Raw genomic sequence first — 19,145 nt, 5'->3', positions numbered from 1 at the left:
AATCTTCACTGAAGCCAGGGGCTATGCTCACCAAATAACCAATAAAAGGCAGTTGTTAGCTGCCGGGAAAATAAATTGCTGAGGGAAGTATATGATAAAAGCAACACAAAACTTTTTCTAGCCACAAAATGTCCTGCCCCAGAAAAATGTGAAACCTAATTTCTTTAACTTGTAGAAAATGTACAAGAAAAAATTATACTAGTAAATAACTATTTTTTCCTCTTTCTTTTTTTTTTTTCCTAGAGACACGTTTATATGATTTGTTGTTCATTAAAACCTGATTCAAATCTTACTGCTAACAAAGCATATCTCTGCCTTCCTGAAACTCTCATGGACTCTCTCTTGTAATTGCCCCGTGAAAGCACAACATAAAAATCCTTGGGCAACAGCTAATCGCTTGTAAGTGCTGGAAGCAGGAGAGCTCTTACAGAATGAACAGCAATCAAATATGGTAAGCAGATGGCTGTTCCACATTGCAAGGGCTACTACCAAAGACACCCTTCATTTACAACCTGCCAAAAAGTCACGGATGGCTCTGTTAACACGATTATTTTATTAGTTAAATGACTTTTGATATTTAACTAAAATTTTAGAGAGCTTATACAGACATATTTTGTCCTATTAGCAATCAGTCTTTCCGTCACAGCTGACTGCATCTGAAGGTCCTTTGGTCCTTCTCAGTAATTTACTTTATGACTGAGTTTTAGCAGATTAATTCAGGTAAATGAGTGCTTGCGACAGGGGAAAGAGATCCTTATTACATGAAGGTATTGTTTTGAAAGCAGTTTATACCTGTAGGATTTGAAGACTCCTGTAAAGTCAAATATCCACAAAAGCAGGCTGTACAAGCGGGGGGAGGTACTTTTGTTCATTTAATTTTTTATAAAGTAAGCTTTTTATACTGTGATATTGTTTAGTCGTTAGGCTTTCAGTTTTCTGATTTTCTATAGCAATTTATACACAGTCATTAACAGTAATCTTAGTTTTCTAACAACCTGTCACGAAGTATACCACTGCATGTTTGTTGATTGAGGAGAAGAGGAACAGAGCCCTTGAACAGGCTCTGAAAAGGAAGTGTCCCATTGTAGTCTAACAGGCTAGTGCCAAGGAGCCAGAGTGGAGGCAGAAACTTGGATAAGATTAGCCTTGGATAAGTCATTCTTTAAACCTCAGATTTATCTTTATAAAAAAGATATCTGATATTTCTGGTAAAAGCATTTTGGTTTATTAGATTCACAGTACCATTTGTTTTTGCTTTTATTATAATTCATAAGAAGAATCATCTGGCCATGTAATTGACTTGACATAGGACTCTAAAAGAAAAATAGAGAATGAAATGTGTTCTTTTGTTACTGGAGCTTACAGGGCTTTATCTTTATATCAGTTTAATAAATTTGATTATAAAAAAATAATAATAATATACATAATATGGTCAGTAGGCATCCTTTTTATTTTTATATTCTCCACAGAGAAGAAATTCCATAATAAAAAACAAGTATTACATCTTGGGGAGATGCCTGTTTATTCAGCATTCCTGTTATGAATCCCAGAGATTGACCATAAATCTTAAAGAACACAAACGACTCTTTTCAGGTAGACGTTTGTATAGCGTCTTTCTTTTAACCTCTCATTCCCAGTCCTCGAACAGGTCATCGGTTTGCTAATTGCTCACCACAACCTAGGTTTTAATCACCTGATCCATCAACAGGCCTTCTCACACTTTCTTTATTCATCTTGTCAGTAAGTGACACTCTTGGTAATGGAAACAACAAATCTATTGATAGCATCCCTCCATGGAGGGGAAGGCATCCTACATTAGCTCGGTCTTGGAAACCAGTCTATTCTATTACAATTGACCTTCTCTTGCTGATTACCACACAAATCATAGTTCTTTACCCCCCTCCCCATCTATTAGAGTATTTCTCCTGCAGCCTCTCAATTGCCTGGCTGCAACTGGTAATTGGATTCATGTTTGAAGCACAGCACTGTAAGGAAAAGCCTGGAATAATTCAAATGGAACACCCTGGCCTAAGGCTGAGACCATATGTTATACTCAGATTTGTGTCAGTACGGCTTATTGCTTTAGCAACAAGAAAACCCATTCAAATGTCATAAAATTTTGTTTCATTTGCGAAGTTAATTTATTTAGAACTGTCAATACAGTCTAATGTCCACAAAATTGTAATAGGAAAGGGATGGAGAAATTTCTTGACTTTGTAAAATATTTAAAGAAAAAAAAGCAATTGGTAAATTGTCCTGTCTCTCCTCTTGAATGTCATTCTTTGCCACAAGTAGCTTTGAATTATGTAATATAAAAATTAGAGGCCACTAAAAAGCCAACTATTTGGCAGCTATCCTTTCTTCAGCACTTCTACTCCATATATGCCTACAAACATTCCACTTTGTATTATTATGTAAATACTCATAATTGATGAGTTCTTTGTATTCTGTTATTAAGAGAGCAAATAATCCTTAATAAATTTATGGTGGAGGGGTGGTGACAGAGTAGTAGTATGTTCAGAAAGTGACTGAACACTGCTTCAGCCTGGTGTGTCATTGATAGGTTTGTAGCATCCTGCCAACCCAACTGGCTTGCCTCCTGTTTCATGTTCCTTAATATGGATCATAGCAAAGATTGTATAAATTTTGAAAAGCTAGAAAAAGAAAATGTTCTCTAGAGAAAAATCAGTTTATTCAAATTGTCAAATTTCCATTTCATGTAATTGGACTATGATTTCATTATTAACATAAATTCTACAGGTGCACTTGAAATCAAATGAATTGCACTAAAAATATTTAGCTAACTATCCAAACACCCATCCCATAATGTTTTCATGAAAAATAGCTGTGAATTACTTATTGTCCCATTTCACAGAGAGACAAGTTGGAATGATGCAAGCCAGGGCTTGAAGCAACTCAACAAAAAAGATTAAGGTGTGGAATCCTATCTTTTAATAAATAATTACAAAGTACTGGTAAGTTACCCTGAGTCCAGCCTGCAGCAATAATTACTAGTTCCTTTGTAGATGGAGTGAGGAAAATGAGCCATTGCTATTTATACAAGACTTTGAAATTATTTTTGTGTATGTATTTGAATGTGCATATAACTGACTCTTCAGAAGTCAAAACATTTCAAATAAATAGGGTTGCAAATGTGCACAACTTCACAAAATTGTAAGGACATATGCCCAAGTGCTAGAAATATGTGTAATTTTAAAAATTTACTACAAAATCCAACCTCTACCTGCTATTCATTTTGTTACAGGAACTTGATGGCACCAATTCAAAGTGACAAAGAGTTTGCTAGTTTTCTAAGTTTATTTTTTTTCTCACTCATTAAATAATTTTTTATTTGGAAGCTTTAATTGTCAGAACTTAAAAGAATCCTATTTCTAGGTTTGTCATGAAGAGAGTAAAACAAGGAGAAATTAAGGAAAGCAACACTAATGAAAGATTAAATTACGTAGACTTGGTTTTCTCCAAAAGAACTTTTGAAGTAGAAATTTTCAGATGATTGTAATACAAATCATTGCCCTCAAAAGACAGGGAGGTTTTAGTGTGGGCTTCTAATGTGAGGTTTAAGGACAAGAAGGTGTATATACTTACCCATTCTAGAACTCATAGAATTTTTTCTTGTTAATTTTTTCATAAGATAAATATATTGAGACAAATTATTTGAAACAATAGCGCTTTGTTACCATAAAGACTTTTAAAAAATAAATTGGCTATTTTTATTTCAAAATGACTAACATAACATAATCAAAATGCAAAATTATCTGTTCTGTATCAATAAAAGACATATGCCTTTTCAGTGTCATGTATAACACTCTTCTGGTATAATCAGATCATTATAATGATTACTTTTCAAGTCTACCCCATAGCTAATATCTCCACTTACTCCTCTATCATGAGAGAGGTGTTACATATTTGCATGATATATAAAAAACCTTCAACTCCTTATAAATACATTTGGTAAAATATCATCTGAAATATTTTTTAAAGAGCACATTTATTTCCTAGGGTATTTTGTACCCCTAGGAATTTTAAATTAATAAATCATAATTTCATATATTTACCCCAGACTTCTTGTTTTGCAACATCAAGTGGGAAAGAAAACTGGTTTTCATTTCTCTCTTTTAAAATTAATTGGTACTCACTCAACAAAGTTTAAAGCAATATGAAAATTTCAAGTATGTGCTGGTCAAAACTTGAAACCCATAAATACAGTTAGAATCTTTAAGTTTCCAAAAATATATCTGTTGCCTGTGGTTGAATTTATAAGAAGTTAAAAACAAGTTAGGAAAAATAGCTTGTAAATGAAATATAAATAACTCTCAATACTTATAGATTTTGAGGGGCACTGAAAGTATTAGCTTCAAATGGTCAATAGGTTTATCCTAAACAAGATTGCAGAAATGTTGGATAAAAATCCTCTAATTCTTCCCTAATGTGCATCATATTTTATATACGGAACCAACTTACTTTTTAAAGAATGTTCTATTTGTCAAATTCTGGATTATCTTTTTCATTTTCTCCTTTGTCTGAAAACAATTTTTTTTTAGAAACTTAAAATTTGGAGTGATTTTAGGGAGTAGAAATTCACAACAATCTTTTTTTATTGATGCCTTATAATTATATATAATAGTGAGAGCCATTATATATACATACATGCACACAATAGAACAATTTAATTGGGTCAATTTTGATACCCATATCTCTCCTTTCTCTCCCTTCCTCTGTCTCCGCTAGTCTACTGTTCTCTCTTTTATTTTCATGAGATTTCCCCTTCCCCCAGTCTTTCTCTTTTCCCTCTCCAGCTTCCACATATGAGAGAAAATATACCCATCTTGATTTCTGAGTATAACTTATTTTGCTTCAAATAATGCTCTCAAGTTCTATCCACTTTCTTGCAAATAACTTAATTTCATTTTTCTCTATGTTTGAATAAAACTTCATTGTATATATAAATGACATTATTTTTTATCCATTCTTCCATTGATAGACAACTAGGCTGGTTCCATAGTTTGTCTATTATGGATTATACTGCTATAGACATGAGTATCCATAGAGTATCCCTAGAGCATGCCAACTTTAATTGTTTAGGATAAATAACAGAAATGGGATGACTGGATCATATGGTGGTTCCATTCCTACTATTTTGTGGAAACTCCATATATATTTCTATAGTGGTTATACTAATTTACAATCCCATCAACAGTGTAAAAGTGTTGCTGTTTCCCCCATAGCCTTTCCAGCATTTATTATTATTATTTGTATAATCATTTGATTGATTGAGTCTTTGTAGTGCTGGGATTAAACCCTGGAGCCTTGCACATACATTCCAGTTAAGTGTTCCACCACTGAGTTGCATCCCCAGCCCTATTACTTGTATTCTTGATGGTCCCCATTCTAACTAGACAGAGATGAAAACTGAGTGTAGTTTTGATTTGAGTTTCTCTGATAGATGTTGAATATTTTTCCATCTATTTGTTGGCCATTTGTATTTCTTCTTTTGAGAAGTGTCTGTTTAGTTCACTTGTCTACTTATTGACTGGGTCTTTTTTTTTGTTTTTTCTTTCTTTCTTTCTTTCTTTCTTTTTTCTTTTTTTTTTTTTTTTTTTTTTTTTTTTTGGTGCGAGGTTTTCTAAGCTCTTTATATATTCTGGATATTAATCTTATGTCAGAAGAGTAAGTGGCAACAATTTTCTTCTATAAGTTCTCTTTACACTCCCTTTTCCTTTGCTATGCAGTTTTTTGTTTGATGGAGTCCTATTTGTTAATTCTTGATATTATTTTTATTTTTATTTTTTTGGTACCAGGAACTGAACTCAGGGGCACTCAACCACTGAGTCACATCCCCAGCCCTATTTTGTATTTTATTTAGTCAGGGTCTCACTGAGTTGATTAGTACCTCGCTTTTTCTGAAGCTGGCTTTGAACTCGCGATCCTCCTAATTCAGCCTTCCAGAGCAGCTGGAATTATAGGCATGCACCACCACACCAGGCTTGATATTAGTTTTTGAGCTTCATGAATTCTGTTGAGGAAATCATTGCTTGTACCAATATGTTGGATTGTTGATCTTAGATTTTCTTCTAGCAAGTTACAGTTTCTGGTCTAATACTTAGGTGATTAATTCATTTTGAGTTTACTTCTGTGCAGGGTGAGAGAGATGAATCTAGTTTCTTCTTCTACATATGGATATGGAATTTTTCCCAGCATATTTGTTAAGAGGATATCTTTTCTCCAACATGTTCTTGGTGCATTTGTCAAAGATTGGGTGACTGCATCTGTAAATTCACAACAATTTTTAACGATTTAAAAATAATGAGAGAGAAGGTGAGATATATCCTAATAAAGAATCAACAGAATCTAACAATGACTTAGACTTGAGAATTATCTAGTCTGCTCTTCCTGAATCTGCTACTCATAACTCTCTTTAACATCTTCATCTATAAGATAATCAAAAGAGAGAGTTGTATTATTTTTCTAGAATACTGTAAGAATAACATAAGATGTGTGAAACAGAATTTTTGTCTATCTTCTAAAATAGTTTATTGTTATGTTTATTGACAGGCAGAAAAACAAAAACGTCACAGAAGTTTTTAAGCATATATTGTAAGCCAAAATGGTAGTGGAAAAATGTAGAGCAACGTTCACAAACTAATTTATGGTTTCAAACTTCACTTGTAGATGGGATTAATTAGGTCATGCTTTGGAGATTTAAAGAAGTGAGCAATAATAAAATAGAAAATAAAGACAAATGATATTCCTTTCTTGGAGAAAGCCAAAATTACAAAGGTAAGATATGATTTTCTTTGTACAATAGGTAACTACACCAAGAAAAATAAAGAGTAAAAAACCTAAGGCAATGGAAGCATTATCTGTAAATACATATTTGGTTTGAATTCTCTTTTTGAATTGATCATTTATATAATTATAGCTCAAATCTGGAGCTAATACTTATTGCTTACTTAAATAGGAAGGAAGTAATAAATCTCATCTAGAGAAAGAGTCTTAAAAGTGAAAATCTATAAAGCAGTGGTAGATTTCACACACATATTGTCTTACTTACCCCTAGCTTACTTACTTATACAGTACCAAATCTACCCTGAAAATGAAATATATTTACTTTTCATATTAATATTCATCATACATGTTTTCTCTTGAGCAGCAAATCTAACTTGAAGTTAGATATAGGAAAATAATTTTTGTAATTATTCAATAAATATTTATTGAGGCTGTCAGTATTAGCAATACTTAATGAATTTCCATCTTGTTTTGAGTAATATCCTCTATAATATTTGAGATGAAATTTTAAGTTATGAAAACTTGGGATAATATTTATGTCAATTTTAATTAAATAGCTAATTATGAAGAAAAATGGCCAAGAGTTAAGACAAAAGTTGGAAAGCATTTATATTTTCAATAGACATGGTTACCAGTTAGAATATAGGACAGAGTCAAGAGAATTTCCAGAAATCTAATGCATTATTTTTGATTAATGAAAATGAGATTTTCAAATTTTAATGTAGACATTATTTCAAAAACTTGTAAGTGGTCAGTTAAATGGATTTAGAATAAAGTCATAAAATAATAGTGCTTTACAAATCTTTAATGTGGTATGAAGTTTATTCCAATGTCTACTGCAAAGAAACACACACACACATGCACACATAGGGACATTCCTAGGATGATTCCATAACTTCATTTAATAGAACATTCCAGTGTACACATTCCCCTCCTCTAAGTAAATAAATAAATCAATATGACAAAGAGGTCAAGCAGTATTATTAAATTATCTGCCAGTTTTGTTGTATCTTTCCAAAGACCAAGTTGAAAAACTCATGCTCTTTATCTTTTGGCAGAAATTCAAAACTGAAAGAAAAGAAGCTTGCTCTTTGAAGAGACAGGAAAGGAGACTTACCAATGCAATTGGTAGGTTGTCTGAAGATGATATTTCTAACTTTTGGAATAAGACAAGTGTTTATTAAAATGCATCTGTGGGTCTTCTAGTTTATATAAGGATATGTTATCCATAGTTGTATAATCTTGGCATAAAAAAGGTAACAAAAAATATTTATTATTCCCACAGAAATAAAAATTTCCTCTGAGTAAGCTAATTGAAAAGCATGTGTCTACTGTGTAACCTGAATGGTTATGGCAATTTACATTAAAGTTGAAACTCACAAAATTAAAAAAAAAAGGGGGGGGTATTCTTAAGGTTTAACTGTGATATGTTTAAGAAGGCAGCACATCATCTGGCATAACAGTAGAGTGCTGAAAACTGTAAATAAGCTATGAACATATGTTGCAAATAAACAGAGCTATGTGGATAGAAAAAATACACAGTTCAAGAAACTGCAGCACAAATTTTGATATATAAGCTTATGCTTGGCAGAGACAGCTATCTGGTCATACTGGCCTCATACTTCCAAACACAAAGCCAGCCTACATCCCAGCCTTCCTTGAAGTTGGATGTGATTGAAGTGATGTCAGTTGAAAGTAGTATTATTTTCCCATTTTGGTCTACTGCAGTGGAAATGATTCCCAAGATAGGTAGAGGCATTTTATCAAGATGGCAGAGACACACAAGAAGATACAGCGTCCTAGGAGGAAAGACATCCTCCCAAGGTGCAACTCCAGCCCTGAGTTCCTTTCTGAGCAGAAATTCACTTCGTCCCTCACACTACTGGGACTGGGCATTTATCTGCTACAGCACCTAGTGTAACCTTAATTCAGCAGTTCTTACACTTCTGAATATATCAAAAATCTCTAAAGAGTTTATTAAAATGACCCAGTGGGCATCGTGGAACATGCCTCTTATCCCAGCTACTTTGGAGTCTGAGGCAGACTTTCAAATGGTCAGTTAAATCATTTTAGAATTAAGTCATGAAATCATAGTGTTTTACATATGTTCAATGTAGTATGTTGTTTATCCCAATGTCTACTGCACAGAAACACACACACATATTCACACACATGCATACATAAAGACATACACACATTCCTAGAGTGATTCAAATTTCAAGACCAACCTGGGCAATTTAGCAAGATTCTGTCTCAAAACAAGAAATTAGAAGGGCAGGGGATATACAGCATTCCTGGGTTCAGTCCCTAGTACTGCCAAGAAGTGCATACACACATGCAACACACACACTCTCACGTACACACACAGGCACTGAATCGCCCCTCCCCACATTTCTGATTCAGAGGGACTGGGGACAGTGACCAGAGGATGTTCCCTTTAGTACAACCTTCAGGGGTTGTTTCTTTAACTTATACAAAATCTTGGGGCAACTATAACTTATCATTTTATTGGCTATTAGAACTTTGAGGCATAGCAGAATTTCTTCTCCTTATTTTTGAACCCCTTCTGTTATTTTGGTAGCACTATGTATATAAGAAAATTTGAACTAGTGTCTAAAGCAGGTGAAAAGCTTCAGAAATACACAATCTATTTCAATTTTCTTACTTTTCCTCTTGTTCCAACAAATAATTATAAAGCCAAATGACATATTTTCTTAGCAAATTAAGGAAGACCTGTAAGGCACAGTGCAAATTCCTAATTAGAGAGAAGTTATCAAGAGTTCTGTTCATTACTCCTTTGATAACTTACATTCTGGTCATGTGCTTGTTCCCCTGCCTCACCTTAAACCTGGAAAACCTTTCCCACGTGCACTTTTCTTCCCTCCATTGCTTTCTCCTTTAACTCCAAAGCCCTTTCACTTCTCTCCACCCTCCAGGGCTTGGATAAATGAGAGCAGTTCCAGCTACTGCTTTACAGAGCCTTCAAACCACTCAGAAACTAGTCTCCTCCGACTGTTGCTTGAATTCTTGTTTCTTTCCTTCTCAGAATTTCCTCTGCCAACCCATAAATATTTGAACACATGAAATCATTTGAACACATGAAACACATTTGATTTGTCAGTATCTTCAGAAAATTTTCAGACAGAGCAGTTTTTCAACAAATTAAGCTACAGAAACATCAATAAAAATGTATTTCTTCTCAGAGATGTACAGAATCAAATTATAATGAAGGACATAAACTCTTTAGTTAAAAAATTACCTTGATAGCCTCTCTACCTGCCTATATACACTTATATAGACAGTATACAACTATAGATGTGAACAGAAGTACCAATTTTCTCTAAAGAAAATGATGAGAATCACCATCACTTTTGTGAAATGGGGACATTTTAATACTAAAAGCAGGTTTTTATAATGCTTAAATGAGAGATGGCATATAAATTAATGTCTGCAAATAACACTGCAAAGTTCACTACTACAACTACTATTATATTTAAGTAAACACATTTCAAAAAGAAACTTCATTCCAGTTTTTCTTAAAACTGAATAAGTGTAAATGACAGCACAGACCTTTATTTTGAGGCGCGGAAGGACTGGCATTAGAAGAGACTAGACAGAGAAAGAGGCCATAATCCTGCAAGGGGAGTGTGCAGAAGCTTTAAGCAAAAACAATGCACAGAGATGGTCCAAAGATAGATTTTTGTTGTTGTTGTGGTGGTGGTGATAGTAGTTTTTTGTTGGTTTTGCCACATGCCATTGAACTTGGAGCTCTGTAGTGATGAGGTCCTATGACTCACTAGCCTCTTAAAGTGCAGTCACACTGTGACTAGAAGTTTTCCTGCAACTATTTTCACTCTCTAAACTAACTATAGAGAATGCAGTAATTTGTGCATCCTGATAGCCATCAGGAACCAAGAACTGTAGAGAAAGTGTGGGACAAAACCTATTCTGACTTTAGTTATAACATAGGTAAGTAAAAATTGTCTCAAACTTGTTTGCTTTTTTAAAATTGAAAAATGACTTTATTTTTTTTTCTGTTTCAATTTTTAAAATTCAGTTGCAATCCACCTTGCTCAGGACAATCTTAAGGAAACTTCTAAGAACACATAATTAGAGAAAACAATTTACAAAAACAATGAAGAAAATATAAACTAATATGAAAAACAGACAGGAATGAGGCCAGTCCTCATGTCTATTATAAATAGCTATACCAACTAATTTTTTCAAGTGTATAAGTTTAGGAGTAATTATGACTTATTTTCATTAGAGTGAAAGGTGAGAGTGTGCATAAAAGTGCTTTGCAATCGTATAGTTACTGTGTAAGTGCTACTTAGTTTTAAGTAAAATATTACAGAATTCTTCAGTAAATGCATTATCTCACTTTCTTCTTTAATCCACCTAGAACTGATTAACATACAAGGGGAACTTTTCTGATTTCTGCTCCTCAAAGCAGAAAAGAAAGGGTATGAATTTAATTTCTGAAAATCTGGGTGACATAACTACAATGAGAACCTGGACCTTCTTAAATCTGAATTACTTAGAAAAAGGGGCCATTCACTCCTTACTTTTTATTTCCTTGACTTTCTTAAAGAGTTTCCAAAAGCTTTTCAACTATTAAACAGCTCTAATTTTTACACACACACACACACACACACACACACACTCACACACACACACACACACTAATATAAATCTAATTAAATTTGCCATAAAATATCCACATGGGTATAAAAATGCAAAAGTATTAAAAATCATATTTTACATTCTTCCTAATATAAAACATTTGAAAAAATAATTCAAAGCAATGATTCAAAAAATATTTCCACTCTAATATATGCCTGGGTTCATTGACCTTATATGTGTGTTCACAGACATGCAAGAGAAACACCTGGATCATACCAAAATTGAAATAAAACCCTACCACCTGGAAAAAAAAGTACACATATCTCTAATACCTCTAAATACCAGGAAACCTAACAGAATTCATATGTGTAACAAAAAGATATTTTGGTAAGTAAGCTTTAGGTTTTCTTCCATCCTTGCCAGAGCTAGAACACATTTTCTAAGTTAGTTATAAGCAACTTGGCACAGTCTGTTTGTTTCTTTTAGTGTCTAACACACTGACAAAATGCACACTTGTGTCATTGTCATGGGGTAGTGTGAATGCTGCTGTCAATATGGCTAAGTCCAATATATCACCATTCTTTTCCGATGAAATCATCTTTTCCGATGAATGTATAGTTCAAAACTTTCCCTTTGTCATCATTTTCATGGTAGCAAAAGGAACTATATTTTCCCTCATATAGCACAAATCAAAACAAGGTTCTATTTTCAAGAGACAAAAGAATGTTTAAAAGAGAACTCCTTATTCAGTATATTGTTATCCTATCACTCAAAATCATTATTATTCAGTACTTTAAAATGATTTCATCAAAATGTACATTTTCTACCATATTCAAGATTGAAAAGTCATAGTATTTTATAGAAGTTGTACAAACATTTAAATTTCATGAGACACTACTACTATCAAGTCATGTTTTCAGCACAGAATATTTATGCCCCTCTGAACTTTCCTTATTGATTTAACTGAGAGTATTTGCTGCTATCTTATTACCGACTTGATAAAGACAGAACTGTTCCTTTCTTTTCTACAACTTTTCTTCTAACGTCCCTCATTGCAGTGGCCCATTCCTCCTTAGTAAATCACATTGATGAGATTTTTAAGCCTGCCCTGGCTATGAAGACAGACCTACACTGTTAGCAAATTTTCTGTTAAACAACCCTTAATCTCTTTCCAATCTATTCTTTACTTCCACCCTCACAGTTATCTATGGGCTGATGCAACCCTCTCCAAATTCAATTCTCTTCCTCAAAATGACTCTTCTTCCTCTCAAGCCTTGTGTTCACCTTACTGGATACTTCCTATCATTGCCAGTATGGTCTTGCAGGACTCTTGAACTGTGAATTCCTTTTCCAAGTACTTGAGTTAATTCATCTCTTCTATTCTCCTCAACTCTCTAGGATTCAATGTTTTCTCCTTGCCGAAAAATTTATTTCTTTAAGCCTATTAAACAGTAGCTTACCAAAGCAACCATTTTAATCCTGCTTTATTCCTGAGTTCTTTTCTAAGTGAAAGGCAGTATGTCATTTCACTTTGGTCTGCTCACTGTGTGATTGAATTTACTTTCTAAATCAAAGTAATTTTAACTTACGTATTTAAAAATTAATTCACATACTCATACCCTCACACATCTTTATTTTATATACATTTTTGTAGGTAACTATGACATTATCGAAAGTACTAAGAAAGATTGTCTCTGTGTAAATCTTCATAGAGCTAATAAAATCTCATATCCAGAAAGAAACCTTGACATTGATTTAGTACTTGTAAAAATGTAAGTATAAAATACTGGAACAAAAATGTGCATGTAGTTGATAATTGTTATGTTTTGAATATGAGGTGACCTTCCCTAAAAGTTCATGTGTTAGGCAGTGCAGAAATGCTGAGAAGTGAAATGATTAGATTATGATTATAGCCTCAGTGGATTAATCCATTTAGCAGCCTAATATTTTGCATGGACTATTGGATGGTAACTGTAGACAGGTGGGTCATGACTGGAGGAAGTAGATCACTGAGGGTTTACCCTTGGAATATGTTTTGTCTCTGGCTTCTCCCTTTCTGCTTACCTGGCTTCCGTGAGCCGAACCACTGTTCTCTACCTTGTCCTTCCACCATGATGTTCTGCTTCATCTAGGGCCAGAGCAATGGAGTAGACTATCCATGGACTGAGACCTCTGAAACCATGAGCCCCAAATTAAGTTTTCCTCCTCTAAGTCATTCTCATCAGGTATTTTTGTTACAGCAATAAAAAGCTGACTAACACAGTAGTCAACCTGACACTTCCAAATTATATAATACCACTCTACTTTTAAAAAAGAAACCTGCAAAATGTAATTGTAGTTTTTATAATATTTTCTGCCTTGGTCAGTTGTCCATTACTATAACAATGTATCTGAGATAATCAACTTAAAGAGAAGTTTCATCTTGGCCCATAGTTTCAGTGATTTCAGTCAATGATCAGTGAGTCCAATTGCTTTCAGGCTTGTGGTGAGGAGCACACAATGGTACAGAGCACATGGTGAGAAAAAGCCATTCACCTCATGTCTGGGATATACAAGAGAAAGTGGAAGACATGGGGGTCCCACTAATTCCCTTCCAGGGTATACCCACAATGACCAGAAGACTTCCCACTATGTCTCAACTCTTAACACTTTCACCAGCTCCCAAACAGTGCTAAGATGGAGACCAAACCTTTATCAAGTCTATGGGAGACATACCAGATCCAAACTACAACATTAGCTAAGTCATATGAATAATTATCAAGTATTAAAATTTCTTAAATGTTCAATTATCATCAAATCATTAATATAAAAATTAGTAGGGAAAGAAATATGCATTAAAAAGAGGAAAAAAACAAACCAAATATTTATTTTTAAAAATGTGAATAAAATCTGATATACATCATTCTTTAACATAAATAGCTATCCAAAATTCATGACCTGGAGCTTAGACAATAATAGTTTGGAAATGTATTAGCAAAAATTAGATTCATTTTTGAGTGTTAAGAAAACCAACATAACAGTGGCTTAAACAAACATAAATTCGTGTCTTACATAATCCAACCCAGTCTAAATATAATAAGAACATTTCATAAACATCAGGTTTTTCAGGATGAAGAAGAATACTCATATTCTAAGAAGCTTTGCAGAAGTCATAACATCCTACTAGCTACCACTGAGTCACCTGTACTAGGTATAAGGTGAGTAGAAGTGAATCTGGAATGTATGGTGGTTATTTATTATGTCAACCAAAAATTAGGGTCCTGTTATTAACAAACTGAGAGTAGATATTGGGGGACAAGTAGCAGTTTCTGTTACAAGGTCATAATTATAAGTTTTATATTTGGACATAAAATCAGTCCTGCTTCACAGGAGAAGGAGTTACCTCCACTTAAGCAAAGCCTACAGAGTGACTGCTAGGACATGAATGGAATTTACCAGCACTCTCCTTTCTGCTGGGTTGGTAGTGGTATGATTTGAGCCTAAAACCTGAGGCAGCCAGTCAGAACCTGAGAACATGAACAATCAAGAGCCATGTTTGGATCTAGTGATATCATTTGAGTTTTGACTCAAACTGTTCCTAGAGACAATTCTATTTATGTATGTCAATTTTCATCATAATTTCCAAACTTCTGCTTGGTTCAAGAGAAATAAGAGTAGTTCATATTCATAAACGTAGTGTGCCTCTGTTTTTAAGTACTTATAAAGGTGTATGTAATAAGTTGATGCATATTTGCAAAATCCCAGTCAAAACATTAATATAAAGAAAAAAAAGTATTTATCAGTTTTAATTTTTTTCCTTTTCTATATACTCTAGACAAATGTTGTCTGGTATAAATATGATGAAAATCACAAATATAAGTCTCACATGTAATTTAAAATTTTCTCAGTAGACATATTTAAAGTTTTAAAAATCCACACGAAATTAGATAATATATTTAATTTAACCAATATGCCAAAATATTAACATTTCAATATGTAATCAGCAATAAAGGTACTAAGTACATTGTATTTATTTTGATAGTATGTATGCAAAATTAATTTTTTTTCTTACAATCCATCTGCCTACAGACTAGACATACTTCAAGGACTCAGTAGCCACCATGCAACCAAGTGACTACCACTCAGAATGGCACTTCTCTAGGCCACACTAATTCATAGGAAAAATATGTTAACAAAAAATAACTCACCTATAAGCCAATTGGGCCTGTTGAATTTAGTGGCAAAGAATGGGTGCATGTGGGAAGTATGGTTATCTTTTCACTTCTTTAGCTTATCATAAATCTATTTTGATTCTTTTTCCTGTATATCGAGTTTGCAAATTTATTGGTATAAACTTCATAACGGTTAAAAGATCATCAGAGCTGTTTTGGTTGAAAGTAACTGAAAATCTGGTTTCAACTGCTTTATGGGGGATGAATTGTGTGCGGCTGTATAGTTATGAAGTCCATGGGCAGCATCAGATGCATAAAAGTTAACATCAAGGAGCTCAACTATTTTATGATCTATGTTGACTTCAATTTTGTAAGGTAGACTCTTTTTGTGATGGCTCCTCCAAATTAGAGATTTATTTCCACTTGGTTCAAGTTCAGCAGAATGGAGCATTATTTCCTAACTGTATTGACAAAATCATTTGGCCAGATTCCTATAGGCCTAAATTGATCCACATGCCTAATTTCTGAGGCAATTATTCGGACTGGGTTGGAAGTACAGTTCGATGGAAATTATTATCTTAGGTCATATGTCAAGACTTAGAACTGGTGATAGAAACTATTCCACCCTGGATGAAATGTGGACAAAGGACATTCCTTCAAAGAAAATGGAGGAAACAGATGAAAGACCGGAAAAAAGCAACAGATGTCTACTCCACCGCAATCAACTGTTCTTAATGCCCTTTATATGAATTCATGGTTATGTTTGATTTCTCGATTGCAATAGTTTGCACTTGAAATTTTATTTTTCTCTTGCCTGCAATGACAAAATGCAAATATTTTAATATAACTTTTCAAAAGCTAAGACTAATCCACAGGTTTTCTTTCCATTTTCCTTTATATTTAGTACTTTTTTGTTCTATTTCATGACTGTTTGATCATTATGGTTTCTGTCTCCTGTTGTACCCTTAGTTGTCTGTAATTGTAGTAGGACTCAGGGCAGAACTTGAGGGCCTTTACTGCTGTGCTGAGTCATGTAACTACTTTCCCTATGTTTACTCTCCCCCCAGATTTAGGTGTGGTCTTTCTGCCTTGTTCTTTCTGTTCCTTCTGTGACAGCCATGGAAAATCCCAGCTTTACTTTCCCATTAATTATCTGCCTGTGGAATTAAAATTTTTGTTTTATTACATGTGGTTTTTATTCCTTTCTTTTTTTCTCTTTACTCTGAAAATAACCCTATATGATGCTACACACAGAAAACAATAAATGTTATTTTTAAAATGTATTTAATTTCTACATTTTGTGTTTCAGTCAGCTTTTTCACTACTGTGACTAAAAGGACCGAACCAGAACAATTGCAGAGGAGGAAAATTTTGAGGGCTCACAGTGTCAGAGATCTTAGTCCACAGAAGGCAGGTTCCATTCCTTGGGGCTCCAGGTGAGGCTCAACATCATGGCAGAGAATATAGCAGAGGGAAGCAGCTCACATCATGATCAGGAGGAAGCAGAGAGACTCCACTTGCCAAGTACAAATATACACCCCAAACCTACGCCGCAATTCCCACCTCCTCCAGCCATACCTCACCACCTCAGTACCACTCAGTTAATCCCTCCCAGGTGATTAATTCACTGATCGGATTAAGACTCTTACAACCCAATCATTTCTCCCCTGAAACTCCTTGTATCGTCTCACATGTGAACTTTTTGGGGACACCTTACATCCAAACCATAACATTTTGTGTCTGGTCAGGTGACTGGGAAGAAAACTTTTATAAGGATTCTTCTTATTTTTTCCTTCTGTCATGCCTTATCCAAAGTTGAGAGTTAATGTATTCAGAAACCTAAGGTCCCATCCAGTTTCTAATTCCTTGAGTTCTTATACTTCTTTATTTTTGTCCTGAAACAGCAGTTTTTGTGTTCTGTTTATATTTCTGATTTGAAAAATAAAAAGCCACCAGTACTTGTGCTGAAACTAATTTTGTAATACATAAATCTTACCCTTCAGTAAGCCAAATAGCAAATTTGCCAACTGATTTTTGTGATAATGCCTTTTAGCCAGAGGAAACAGTCACACATGCCATCCATTAATGGGTCTTATAAGAGAATTCAGACTTACACAAACAGCATGTTAGGTATTTTTTCTGTGTAGCTTTCTTTCTTAGATATTTTATTGCCTGCTTCCCCAATCCAGCTTATCAAAAAGAAGCCCCTTAGGACATGTATTTCACCTTATTTTTAACAATTATCTCCCTCCTTCATTTGCAAGCTAGATTGAGAATTGGGCTCCTTTTTAATAGTCTATAAAATGGTGTTCACTTCTCCATAAGAGGCAACCAACTGGGATAAATCTATAAGGATCCTCATTTCTTCAACTGTACAATTTCAGAAGCAAATCTTAACTTCATTCTGTGCTGTGAAATGATAATTCTGGTGTCTTTACTACTTTGGCAAATAGTAAACTCACTTATTTTGACAGAGGGAACATTACTCCATCTGAAACTTTCCTTCATAACACCCTTTCACTTAATAGCAATACTTGCATAATAAACAATTAACATTTGATTTGTATGAGGCTTTCATAGTGCTAAGTTTTCATAACAACACGTTTAAAACAGCTGGAACTTTTGTGCTCATTCAAGCACTAATTCAAAGCACCTGCAGGCTAAAGACAAATGAGTAAGAAGGATCAAGAATGCATGCATTAGCTAAATAATTATTTAATCTGTCAAATTATCTGTAAGACAAAATATACTGGGTATTATAAGAAATTAAAAAATTAATTTGGGAGTGACATTGAAACTGAAATCATCATAATGACCAGGAATTATCCAAAGTAATGAGAACCAAGACCATTGCTGACAAAAGTAACAGCATGTGCGAAGGACCTGGGGCAAAGGGGAATATGACTTGCTTGAGAAACTGAAAGAATGAAAAAAGAACTAAGTTATTGAGACTTAAATATTAGGATAAAAGATATGAAAAAGAAAATCATACCTTTTAAAACTAGATGTCTTGATCCCAAGATCATCTCTGACACATTATTTTTACTGTCTCCTAATATCTCAACCTCTGAAGAATCATTACCTAAGAGTATACACACATAAAGTTCAGTTTCCCAACACACATCCTATCATTTACTAAATATTTTCAATGCTTTCCTTTCCCCCTACATTTCTCATCTGCCAGGAAGCAAAATCCATGCTAAACCCAGATCGGCACACACACACAAAAAATCCTTTCATGCCTTATCCTTTTCCTTAACCCTCTTACTCCTTATTGCTCTTTTCATCACTTCAAATACAAAAATTACTTAACCCTAGGTGGCTCACTGTCTCCTTGATTAATGCAGTTTATAACAGAAAAGTTCTTTCATATCCACTTCCTCACCCTCCTCTATCCACCCTTCTCTATCCACTGCCTTCAGCGTATCCCGGCTCTTCACTGAGAATCTAACTTCACTTCCTGGATGGAGTACAAACTGCTCACACTCCAGATGCCTCACTCCTCAGGGAAGGTGACAACAGCATGCACTTCTGTCTGCACTAAGATGGACAGATCCAGGCTCC

The 19,145-nt window shown here is 34.2% G+C and overlaps 1 long non-coding RNA gene across 1 annotated transcript; it reads left to right on the top strand.

Annotated features, from left to right (window-relative positions):
* Window positions 1–249: 249 nt before the first annotated feature.
* LOC306637579 lies at window positions 250–17,518 on the top strand. Its single transcript, XR_013757220.1, has 7 exons — window positions 250–451; window positions 6,691–6,798; window positions 7,866–7,935; window positions 10,682–10,776; window positions 11,679–11,821; window positions 14,803–15,027; window positions 15,499–17,518. It is a non-coding gene; the product is annotated as an uncharacterized lncRNA (long non-coding RNA).
* The last annotated feature ends 1,627 nt before the right edge of the window (window positions 17,519–19,145 follow it).

This window comes from Sciurus vulgaris, assembly GCF_902686455.1.
Source record: "Sciurus vulgaris genome assembly, chromosome: 10".
Classification (NCBI taxonomy): Eukaryota; Metazoa; Chordata; class Mammalia; order Rodentia; family Sciuridae; genus Sciurus; species Sciurus vulgaris.
This window is presented reverse-complemented; position numbering and strand designations above follow the sequence as displayed.